The sequence below is a fragment of the Cynocephalus volans genome, chromosome 2, assembly GCF_027409185.1.
Source record: "Cynocephalus volans isolate mCynVol1 chromosome 2, mCynVol1.pri, whole genome shotgun sequence".
Lineage (NCBI taxonomy): Eukaryota > Metazoa > Chordata > Mammalia > Dermoptera > Cynocephalidae > Cynocephalus > Cynocephalus volans.
Window position 1 is genome coordinate 105,636,285 of NC_084461.1, and position 12,960 is coordinate 105,649,244.

The 12,960-nt window shown below is 32.5% G+C and overlaps 1 non-coding gene across 1 annotated transcript; it reads right to left on the reverse strand.

Moving 5' to 3' along the window:
* Positions 1–422: 422 nt before the first annotated feature.
* Positions 423–529, reverse strand: LOC134371354 (U6 spliceosomal RNA). Its single transcript, XR_010022783.1, has one exon. It is a non-coding gene; the product is annotated as a U6 spliceosomal RNA (small nuclear RNA).
* Between the last annotated feature and the right edge of the window lie 12,431 nt (positions 530–12,960).

The window sequence follows — 12,960 nt, forward strand, 5'->3', positions numbered from 1 at the left end:
TGCATTTGTGTTTTTACTTAAAAACGTATCTTGAAGATCACCTCAGATCAAACATATTCTACATCACATTCCAATGCATAGCTATACTATATTTAAAGAGTCTCCAATTGACAGATAATCAAGTTTGTTTCTAAACTTTGCTGTTACAGTCTATGTCCCAGTGAATAATCTTGTATATACATTTTCTATGTGTGTGAACATATACATTCCTAGAAGAGGAATTCATTGCTCAGTGTGTATATACCTCATACTTTTTGATAAATACCTCAAATTGCCCTCCATAGAGATTGTACAAATTTACACTTTCATCAGCAATGAATGAGAGCCTTTACTCCCCACAGACTTGCAAAGCGTGTTTTATCACTTAGATTTTTGCAAAATTTACACTGAAAAATGGTATCTCTGCTTTGTTTTGCTTTGTTTTTAATATAAAACACTTGATAAACTCACAAGTCATTCTTGTTAGGGTCCATGTTAATCTTCTCTGTATTGCATTCATTTTTGGTATGTGTGCGGCCAAATCGAGCACTCTGTTTCCCTTTAATTTGCCTTTCTGTTATTGTGAGAGAGACCAATATGATTTTATACATTTAAGAACGATTTGCAAATTTTTAATTCTCTCATAAAAACTCTACTCACGTTATTTGCTCATTTTTTAATTACCAATGTATGGAAATTCTTTATGTATTAGGGAGATAAGCTATGATGTGACTTGCGTGCTTTTTCCTCAGTTTATCATTTCTCCTTTGATGTTTAGTATGGTGATTTTTGCAATGTAAAAGTGTTTCTTTTCTTTTCTTTTGGTTTTGGTTTTGTTTTTTTGATGGATTCTGAATTTGGAGTCATGGAAAGACCTTTTGCACATTGACATTATAAAACAATTCTATTGTTCCCAACCATCCAGCTCCACCCTCTGTAGCTTTTATGGACTTATTTCCTTACATTTAAATCATTGAACCATCTGGAATTTATCCTGGTATGGATCTGACGCTATTTTTCTACTAATACCGTTTACTTAATAGGTCATTTTATCTCTATTGGTATGAGATGACTTTATCACATACTAACTTTCAATATGTTTGAGAATAATTTTTGAAATTACTCTTCTGTTCTATTGGATTGTACAGTCATGTGCCAATACCACACTATCTTAATTACTGATGCTAATTAGACATGCTAATAACACAATATTGCTCTTTTTCATAAATTTCAAGGCTGTTATTCCTTTTAAGAAATTTCATATGCAATTTAGGCTCAGCAATGTATTTTGAGAAACAGTTGATTTTTAAAATCAGGATCATATTAAATTTATAAATTAACTTTCAGGAAATTGTTATCTTTTAGATGCTAAATGTTTCTATCAAGCAGTACTGCAAGATATCACTTAAACTCTTGTGTCAAAAGTATACTAAAATTGTCTTCATTTTCTTGTTAATTTATTACTATCTACTTAGTACTTTACAGCTACTAGAAATTTTATTTTTTATTTCAACATATATCCTAACAAGTTGTTTGGATGTATGAAAGCATTTGACCTAATAATACTAATTGTTTTATACTGATCACTTGCTGAGTTCTCTTATTTATTGTAGTGATTTTTGTTAATTAAATTGACTTTCCCTCCAGTATATCATTCCTCAGTCATATCATTTACAAATAGGAATGGTTTTAAGGCTTACATTCAAAGTTTATAACTGTTTTTATTCCTCTATTTTCTGTTTGTGTTGGTTATAAAATTGTTAAGTAATAATAATGATAGTAGACTTCCTTTTCTGGTTATTGACTTTAAAAGAATGTAATATATCCTTGGAAAGCATCATACTGGGTTGTGGGTTAAATAGATCTTGGAATGAAATGAAAATATTTTCCATTTTAAAGAAACTATATAGCTATTTGTATTAGTCCATTTCTGTTGCTTATAACACAATACCTGAAACTGGGTATTTTTCTTATAAAGAAAAATGAAATTTATTGCTTACAGTTTCTGAGGCTGGGAAGTCCGAAGTCCATCTGGTGGTGGTAACAGTGACTCAGAGGTCTCACATTGCAAGATGGTGGAAGCAAAGAGAACAGAGAGAGACTTTCTTCTCTCTTCTTTCAAAGCCCTCAGAACCATACCTGCAACCACCATTTTTAATTCATTCACTATGGCATGATCCTGCAATCTAATCACCTCTTCGTCCCCACCTTTCAATTACAATAGAATTTCCCACCCTTTTACAGTTCTGGTGGGGACCAAGTTACTAATACATAAAACTTGAGAGACACAATTCAAGCTTACATGAGTTTTGAGGGGACATAATTCAATCCACTGCACTATTCCTAGCTTATTAATTACTCTGTATCAAAAAAGATATTTAATTTTGAGAAACACTTTTTAGAGTCTATGGTGATGATTATGATTATTTGTCCTAGATATTTTGATATGAAATTTGATGTTTTCTAGTATTGAACCACCTTTGCATTATGAGAATAAAGATCACAACAATCATAATATATTTCTTTGAATTCTGTTTGATAATATTTTGCAGAAGTTTTTAATTAATATTCACATATGAAATTTATCTCAGTTTTTCCTTTGGTGTAATTTTTGTAAGTACTAGTGCCAATATTATTCTTATTTCATGGAACTTTGAAGTTTTCCTTTTGGTTTTATGCTCTGCAACAGTTTAAATAGCTCTGTATAATTTTGTTTATTTGTTATTATTTTGTAGAAAATTCCTGTGAAAAATAATCTTTTACTAGTAGTTTTTGGTAATAGGTACTTGATAAAATTTTCTATTTCTTTTATAAAAATTGTTCTTTTTAAGTGTGTTCTTTTCAAAAATTGGTTTTGGTAAATTACAATTTTCTAGATAATTGCTTATTTCTTTCAGGTTTTCAAATGTTTGCACAGAGGTAAACAAAGTTATTTCTTATAGGTCCATAAATTTTCTCTTTTTCTATTTTGAGTTAGCTTTCTGCTTAACATTTCTGACTTTTGGTAATTATGCTTCTCTCTCTCTCTTTTTTCTAGGTTTGTTCAATTAGCAAGTATTTTACTTTTTTGCTCTGATTCCCCTGGGCTTCCCTTGTACTCTTCTAGTTTTTCTGCTATATCTCTGGTCATTGTTAATCAGATTTCTTTGCCAGTTGCTTTTTATATATACGAACTGTAATATTGCAGGTATAAAAGGTTGCAGATTAAAGGTTAACTTTAGCCGTTTTCTCAGTACACCCTTTCTCTATATAAGCTGTCTTGAACATCACATGGTTTAAATGACCATCCACAAGCTGATGACTCCCTAATATATATTAATTACCCATTAAAATCCCACCTCTTCGTTATAGACATGTATTATTCTTTTGTTCTCTCATAGACTAATAAAATTAAATATATCTAAAACTTGAATCTCTTCCTTCAGTGTTTCTTATCACAGTGAATGCCCCAGCATCTGCCTCGTTTCACAGTCCCAGAGCCCTAAAAGTTACCCTGATGCATTTGCTTTCTTACTCTCTACATGCACTAAACAGATGAATCCTTTTAATTTTTCTCTTAAGTAGCTCTCTAGTGTATCTGCTTCTCTCCTGACTTCCATGAGTTTGTTCTAAGCCACCATCAACTCTTGTCTAACCATGGCGATGGCCTCCTAACCAGTCTCACTAGAGCTACTCATTTCTTCCATGTGCTCGTTCTTCATACTGAAGCCAGGCTAATTTCATAACATCTCTCTTTTGCTTAAGTCCACTCAATACCTTCTCATTGTTAGTCAGAAAAATAGTAAAGATTCTTTATATGGACTTTAAGTTTCTGAATGATGTGGTCCCTGGACATTAGTTTCAGCTTGAGCCACTCTCCCCTTCGCTTTCTCTATCCAGCCAAACCAGCCACCTTTCATTTCCCCAAATGCACTATTCTTATGATATTTGCACTATTCTTATGATACTTCACTGTTTCTTGAAAAAGTCACCCTACTATTTATTTTATTAGTAATCTCTTATCCTTTGAAGCTTGTCTTCAGAATCTATTTCTCAGGTAAGTTTTCTCATATTTACCTTTTTTAGATCCTTTTTGCAGCTATCTTTGCTCCATATACTAATTGAGTTTATGATTACATAATTAATTGTATAATTAGTTGTTTAGTGATTATTTTCAATTCTAAAATATAGCATCAGTGTGGAGATCTGTTTCACTACTTAGTCTCCAGTACCTAATAAGATGACTGTTTACTGAATAGCTCAAAACATTGAGAGAAAAAATATTATCAAGAAAAACATGCTTGGAAAATTTATTTTCTCTTTCTAAAAATTTAGATAGAAATTCTAGCATCAGCACATTATTAATCAAATAGGATAAACATTTGAAACAGAATTGTAAATTTAATATTTCATTTTGGTGAAGAAATGAATGATTATTTAATGATCAGTATTAGTAAAATTAACTATCTGGAATCATAAACGATGTGAGACTCTCAGATTAAACCAAATAAGGTCTACATGAATGTATCTGCTAATTTATATGTAAAGATTTGCATGTAAAATTACATAACATCATAAAATTACTAGAAAAATATGCATAAGTATTTATCTAAAAATGGCTGAATATGACCTTTAAAATTTGACAACAAAGGCAGAAATGACACAGGAAATAAAACCAAATGAAAAATAAAGTAGTAGTAATAGAATAAAATTTTGTAAAAGTATTTCCAACAGGATGGAAAATATAGTTTAATACATGTGACAGAAAATAGATTATTGTTCTTATGTACATAAAGTACTTTTTATTATCTAAAGGGTAATCACTAGGAAAATGCCAAATGCCACAGTTCAAACAGGCAGTTCTTAAAATATTAAATGCAAAATTATATGATAATTTTGATTGATTTAATAGCCATGGGAATGAAAATAAGGATGGTTTTATTTAACTGTAATGTCAATGATTAAAAGAATGATAATATAAGATTAAAGAAAACTTGTGTATTAGTATAATTAAGGAACAATAAGAAAATTATCTAACATATGTAAAAATAGACATTTTCATACAATGATGGCAGAGTTTGAAGTTGAAATAACCTTTGCAGAGAGTAACTTGGCATTATTAGTCAAAAACTTTCAGAATGGTCCCACCATTTACTCAGTCATTACTCTCCTACGAGCTTAACCTAAGGAAATAGTCAGTTAAATGTAAATGGATGTGTCTGACTTGTTGCCATTTAGTGACCTGCAGAAATGAAGAGGACTTTATGGTATAACTACTTGTATTAGCCATGTTCATAGTTACATTTAATTTTCTTCCTCTTGCTTTTTTATTAGCTTTTTATTCACTGAGATTTTAAAAAATACTTCATAAGTCTTTATATGGTTACAAATGCATCCTGAAACAAGGTGAAGTACTAATGCCCACACACCCACACGCCCACACCCCTCATTGATATTTTCAGATGCAGCTTTTAACAGAGTGCCTATTATGTAGAAACCATCTAATAATTTCTACTTAAATCACACTGAAGTCAATATTTTATCATAGGAATTATATGAGCAGAACCAGCATGACTCACTTATTAGGGATGTTTGTCTTCTTATGAAATAAATCTTTGAGGTTTCTCCAAAGCTCATCTCTGAAGACCATGTCCGTGATATGCTTACTTAACTGATTTTGATATGCTTTCACTCTTTGCATATAGATTTACTTCATTCTGTAGAAACACGATCTCTATTATAGTAGCTGAGAGAGCTGCTATTAACACTGTTCCGTGGTAGTCCATTCTTCTTGTTCTGCAATCTACCAGCACTCAGGCACCTTTCTTTTCCAAAGGCAAATATACAGTAATATGCGAGTCATCAGAGTCTTCATCTTATTTACCTCATCAATATATCTGAAACTTTAATTTTCAGCTAAAGAAAGTCCAGAATTAGACTCCTCATTACTGTCATTAGGCATTAACTTAATAGACTATGTGGTCACAATGCTTTTGATACATTTTTCAAAATAGGATCTTCAGATGGCTGTGGCATGCTAATCTGAGAATTCTAGGCTGAAAGATTGTTTGAGTTGATTTGCAGAAATTATAATTCCTGGAATGAATTAACAAATATCTAAAGGTAAAGAAATACAAACAAAATTTAATATAAAATCAATATCATGCAAAATTATAATAATAAAGAATAAAGGCAATGTTTTGATTCTGCAACAGGTAAGGTTTTAAATAAATATAATGTTCATTACTTTGCTTTGAAAAAAGGATTTACTACTTTATAAAGCACACAATTTGGTAATTGGACACATTTTTCAGCAGGAAGATATTGTATATACATGTATTTGTAGGTTAAAATAAAGGATATTACTGCTATATAAGTCTGAAAATGTTTGTTCACCGGAAATCAAATCTTTTGCAATCAACTTGCTGGGGTCATACAATGAATGAAACAGAAAATATCCTGATGTCTTGAGGCAAAGTCATCAACATGTAGTAAAGCTTTAGGTTAGAGGATGTGTCTACAGTGCCTGTAAAGATTAAGTTTCTCATACCTTGATTTGGGTAACTTTTAAAAATAACTTTAAAAATGTTTATTGGCCATTTGCGATTGAAATTATTTAGTGAATTTGGTCAAAATTTCACAATTTTTGAGATGAATCTAAAAATTGACAAGTAGATTCTAAAATTCAAATGTAACATTAAATGACTAACTTTAAAGACAACTTTAAGAGTAATGATGGGAAATTTATTTTGAAACTATATTAGTTAAAAGTTTGTTATTCGTGCTGAAAAAGACAATAGTTAGATAAATAGGGCAGAAGTGAGCACAGAAAGATTACCAAGCATAAATGGGAAATTATATGTGACAGAAGCCACATCTGGAGAAAAAATATGATGTATTCAGTATGAATATTAATGGGACAAATGACTATTCATAGGGGCAGAAATCATTAGATTCCAATTGCACTTATATAAGAAAAGAAATTCTCAATGAATTAAAGACCTAAATGTGCAAAGCAAAATTATAAGGCTCTAAGAAGAAAATGAAAAAGCGTGTATTTATAACTTTAGGATTTGTAAGAATTTCTTGCAAAAGACATAAGATATAAAGGAAGAGATTGATAGATTTGAGAATAAAAAAATTAAGATTAAAATTTACTATAAAATAAATTTAAATGACAAATGAAACCAGAAGTTATTTGCAGCCCCTTAACTGGCAAAGGATTAGTATCTAGAATTTATAAAGAAATGGTACAAATAACTTTTAAGACAAGTGACTTAATGGTTAAAATTGTCAAGGGATATGAATAGGTAAAGGCTAATAGACATATGGAAATATCGTTTCTTGTGAAAAAGGACTTGAAAATTTAGTAATCGATGAGATGCCATTTTTATTATATTGTCATGTCCTCCTCCTTGTGTCATATTGTCAAACATTTTAAAATCTGACAATTGTAAGTGTTTTTGAGTATATGAGACACATCACCTACTTCTGGTAATGGTGCAAATTGGTACTATTTTGCATAACAGAAATGGAAATGCCTAGTGAAAGAGATACACACAGCACAGATATTCTACAACCCATAATTTCCAACTCTAAATAGATTCTCTATAAATCAGAGGAAATCCAACACATATACATAAAGGGCTGTCATACAAAGAGGTTTACTGAAGGTTTTTATAATAAACTGCAAAATATTGAAATTAACGTTACTGCCTAAAAATAGAAGAGCATTAAAAATTTAAAGTATATTCATTTAATGGAAAGCTACTTAGTAGGTAAATTGATGAAATAGAACCACATGAATTAATGTAGATAAATACTAAAAACAATGTTGAGTGTGAAAAAAAAGCAAGCTATACAAATATAGTATCTGTTATGGTAAGTACTAAAAATATCTGAATCAATACCATATATTGATGAAACAGGTAGGTGTAGTGAATGTATGAAAACATACGTGGACAGGGGAACCATCAACCCAAGTACAGTTGTTATCTCTGGGAAGGGGGGAAAGGATTTCCTTAATAAGTACAAATGCAGTTACAACTGTGTAATTGATGAGCTTTTTGATGAAAAGATTGGAAGCAAGTATAGCAAATGCTAACATTTATTAAATCTGATATTATGTCTTGATTTCTAAACTTACTTACAACATTTTACAATTAAAATGAATTTAAATTTGTAGAAAAGATATGTTTGATCTAGTAAAATTATACGTGTTAAGTAAATGATAAATTATAATAGAATTATTCTCAAGGTAATGTTTCTGATGAAGGCACTGTAAATACAATCTCAAAGTTTTATTTAATTAGAGAAAAAATATATTTTCTTTACAAATTTTGGTTATTATGCTTTTCTTATGTTTGCTCTCTTATCCTTACCAAAAATCTTCGTTTAGGAAAGATCTGATCCGTTGATTCACATTGTAATATAAAAGAGAAAACATAAAATGTGCTATCTTTCAGGAACATTTGCATTTCACAAGAGAAATCACAATTTTGGTTTACATCAAAGGAATGGCAAGCTTTAGTGGAAAGGAGTAGGATTTTTTGTAGTGTCATGAATGTTGCTGAACACATTTTCACATTTGATGTATTCCACTGTTGCTAGGAATTTTATACTCAGTATTCTGCAGGGAGGAAAAAAGCAGTACCTCAAATACCTTAGGAATGTAGCCAAATGCATAAATCATTTTTTTTTTTTTAGTTTAGTGTCCCATAGGCCTCGCATTTCAAAAAATAGTATTGATATTTGACTTTACAATTCAGACAAATCAACTTTACATTCAAACAAAGTTATTAATCTACTTATGGGCACATAGTTGGCTTTACAACAATTGCTTAACATCACAAATAGTTGTTCTTTTTAGAATGAGTCACCAACTTGGTTTTCTTCCCTTTTCAATCACTTTTTAAAGCTACTTATGATCACAATGACAAATTTAGGAGCAATAAAAATTATATGATGTTTATTCTGTTATGAAAATGCACAGTTTATTGTAACTGCATCCTTAATTTCTACTCTTGCCTTTATAATTAATAGTTTTCTTTTTTCTCTTTTAATTTGAATATTTTAAACATAAGGAAAAGTTGAAGGAAAAAATTGATATTTGATAATACTTTGACCAAATTGCTGTTTTTCTACTTTACTCTTTTGCTCTCTTTCTACTCCCTACCCCCTTCTGAATTGTACTTAATCATTTAGTTGTGACATTTCAACCCTAAAAATGTTAACATTCACTTCTTAAGAATAAGCACATTATCTTACTCAGTTAAAATTATACCTACACCTAAAATTATTTCACATTCAATAATTGGATTTATCAACTTATAGCAATTTTTCTACATCTACTTTTATCAATACAATGTGTTTCAAAATATTGAGAAAATAAATTAAGAATTTTTTTAAGTTTTCTGTTATTTCTCAAAGTAAATCTGGTTCACAGAGGCACATTTGCTCAAATTCATTGGAATGGTCTCTTGCTTTCTAACTATAGAATGCTATCTTCACCCTAGTGATTGTACTATTTTGTGTCACAATTTAGAAAGGGAAGTCTAAGTTGTCAAATATTGACAAATGAGATACCTTTCATCAGAATATGTGTATCTCTGATCAATACTTGAGTCACAAAAGAAAGGGAAGAGATATTTTCTGTATCTCTCTTGATAGTTTTATATTTTGTGTCAGTCGTGCACTTCCTTTCAGATACTCTGTGTGAAGGCACTTTGCTGCCTGAGCTTTGCTGGAGCTGCTGGCAGAGTGGCCTCTTCAGGGAAGAGCTGCAAGTACTTTTTGATAGTGAGAGAGACAATGCTGTGGGCTCTAGATGCGTTAGAGAACAGATCTTTCCTTGCCTTTTTTTTTTTTTCTGTTAGAAATCTGAAATTAATCAGAACATTGTGTTTTTTCTCTAACTCCGGTTCCGTATTAGAAGCCAGCTTCAGTAAGAGTCCCTCTTTACTTAGGGGAGGAGGACTGATATTCAGGCAGGATAATCTAAGATGTCTGTATCAGTTGCTAAAATATTTAAATATGTTTGTATTTAGAACAAAATATGATTGCTTTCAGATTTATTGCTCCATCTTTCACCTTCACAGAGACCAGCAAACAAAAGGTTAATAATGCACAGTAAGTTTTTTCAGGTTATATCTGTTTTGACTGGCATTTAAGCCTTTCAAATTTTAAAATATTTTATTATCACCTCTGCTTAGGAGCCAGCTATGTAAATTAAAGTTTATGCACCTTTGCCACACACACACAGACATACACACACTCACACAAACACAAATTCATGGAAAGAATTTAATTTGAAGCATTAGTGTGTAGAATTTACTGTGCATGATGTATATTAAGGGATATCTTTGGGATTAATACCTATGATTGTGAGAGGAAGGGAACTAGATTGGACAGAGAGAGAAGGTGAGCTGCAATATAAGCCAACAACAGCCTTGCTTGACTCCACACGGAGCTCTGAAGCTCAAATGACCCTCTGTCAGTGTGTTAGCTCAGGAATCTTGATGAAGTTACTCTCTGTAGCTGAGGCCATCTTTAAAGTCACTGGCTGCTCAAGGGTCTCTGCAGACAGGACTCCCATCAGCAGAAGCAACAAGTCCTTCTCTAAAGAGAGATCGAGGTGGTGCATCTCCACATTCACCATAAATCAGTATTATGACTTTATTGCATAACTGAAAAGGATTAATGGGCTTTACAATGATTTTGGGCATAAATTAAAATTTCAAAACTGTGTGTTTTAGTATATGCAAAACATTTACTTTTGACTTCCATAGATATTAGGCATTAATGTATATGAGATTAAAAATTTTCCTATAACGTAATAATTTTAATTCAGTTTCACATGGGACTGTAGAGAATTTCCACCCAGAAGAAGTCTCTCACCAGATGTGCCCCCTGGACTGTAGACTTTCCAGTCTCCAGAACTGTAAGAAATACATTTTGTTTCTTTGTAAATTATCTAGTTTCAGGCATTCTGTTACAAGTAACAGAAACCAACTAAATTAAGGCTGTTGAGGCAGGAATAATTTTGTAAAGTTCATTGGGAGCCAAATGTGAGGATCAACCTGGGAAACACCATCAACACAGTCAGAGAATTGCTCTGAAGTTTATACCAAGTAACAAGACTTTATAGACAGAAAAGGCTGAAGAAAGCAGAAACAAAGAACAAAAAGTGGGTTGGTCATTTCAAAGTTACTTTCCTTGTAAGGTGGGGACAGAGAGACAGAACAATAGGAAAATAACTGGATTAATTAACATCAGGTTACTTCCTCTTATCTCTTTTGTGTAAGGATTAAAGCAGAGAGAACTTCATTTTCATACCTATAGAAGATTTAAACTGGCTTGTTTGGGAAATTGGCTATTATCTCTTTCTCCTGACTTCTAAGAAGTGCAGACCACAGCCTAAGTGACAGAACTTAGTATGAGTGACTCCATTTTGATTTTTAGTCTGGTGTTTTGCAGCCTCATGCAGGAACTTGGTCCAAAATGATGGCCACTGGTAATTTTTATCTAACACTCATATGAGCTCTATTTTTGTTCTTCCTCTATTTCTTCTTCATTTTCTCTACTATCTTTATGAAATACCCCCCATAATAAATAATAAATGATCTAGGGAAAAGTGATAATGTCAGGGTCAGATTAATGTAGAATAAAATAAAAGAGCAACATTATAGCCTTTGGAAGCCATTTACAGATTCCTTGACTATTGATGGGCTCATACTATTCTATCAACTTCAAGTTCAGAGTTCCCTCTATTTACTCTATAATTATTTATCTCAAATTTCCTTGTAGACCGGAAACACATTTAGAAGATCTTAGGCATTATCATCTGTCTGAGCCTGCATAAATTAGAAAACAGGGCTTCAGGTAAAGCTTACATGCTACATTGTCTTGGGGGTACAATACCAGAGCAGCAAGAAATGAAGAGAAAAGGGCCATAGAGCTCGGAAAAGAGAGAGTTTGCTCGTTAATTTCATGTGTTAGGGTGGTCAATAGCTGGTTAAACATTATTTCTGGATATGTCTGTGAGGGTGTTTCGAGAAGAGATTAACCTCTGAACTGGTCGACTGAATAAAAGAGATGGCTGTCCCCAATGTAAGTGGGCCTCATCCAATCCACTGAGGGCATGAATAGAACAAACGATGAAGAAGGCTGAATTAACTCTGGCTGACTGCTGTGCTGGAGCATCCGTCTTCTCTTGCCCTTGGCACTGCTGGTTCTCAGGCCTTCAGACCTGGACTAGAATCTACACTGTGGGCTCTCCAACTCTCCGTCCTTCAAAGTCTACCACCAGCATTCTTGGGTTTCCAGGTCACAGATGACATATCATGACACTTCTCAACTTCTATAAGCATGTGAGCCAATACCCTGTAATAAATTTATATATATTATATCTGTATACATTATAAATAAATTTATCTATGTATTATCTCTTATATAGGCAATACCCTATATTAAATCAAATAATTTATCTCCTATTGGTTGTGTTTCTCTGGAGAACCCTAACTAATACAGAGTGAATAAAAGGTGACTGCTGAAAATATCTTCACAAGAAAACATAACTGATTTCTTGGTCACTTTGGATGTTGCCAGGGAGGCTGTTAGTGGGGAGGAAAAGCAAAGAATTTATTTTCAGTTTGCTGTTTCTTGCAGTTCAAAGTTTGCTCCAGAGGTATTATTCCTCCACAATTCCAGAGTACTTTATGTAGCCCCACCTAGGCATCACTGAAAACGTCAGATGCTCTTTCCACAGCATGGTGTCTCATCAGAATCTGGACATTGTGAATAGAACCAGAGTCTCCATAGATCCAGTGACATTTGGATGAAAGCTGTGTGCAATGCTGGCCTTCATTTCTGGGGGCACTGAGACAGCCATAGTGTCAGGAAACAAAGCAGACGGCAAGCTTGGGACTACATGCACAGGCAAGCTACAGTAGTACGGATTGAGCTAGCCAAGAGTTGCCCTGCTGACCAGACGCAGAAGAGGCT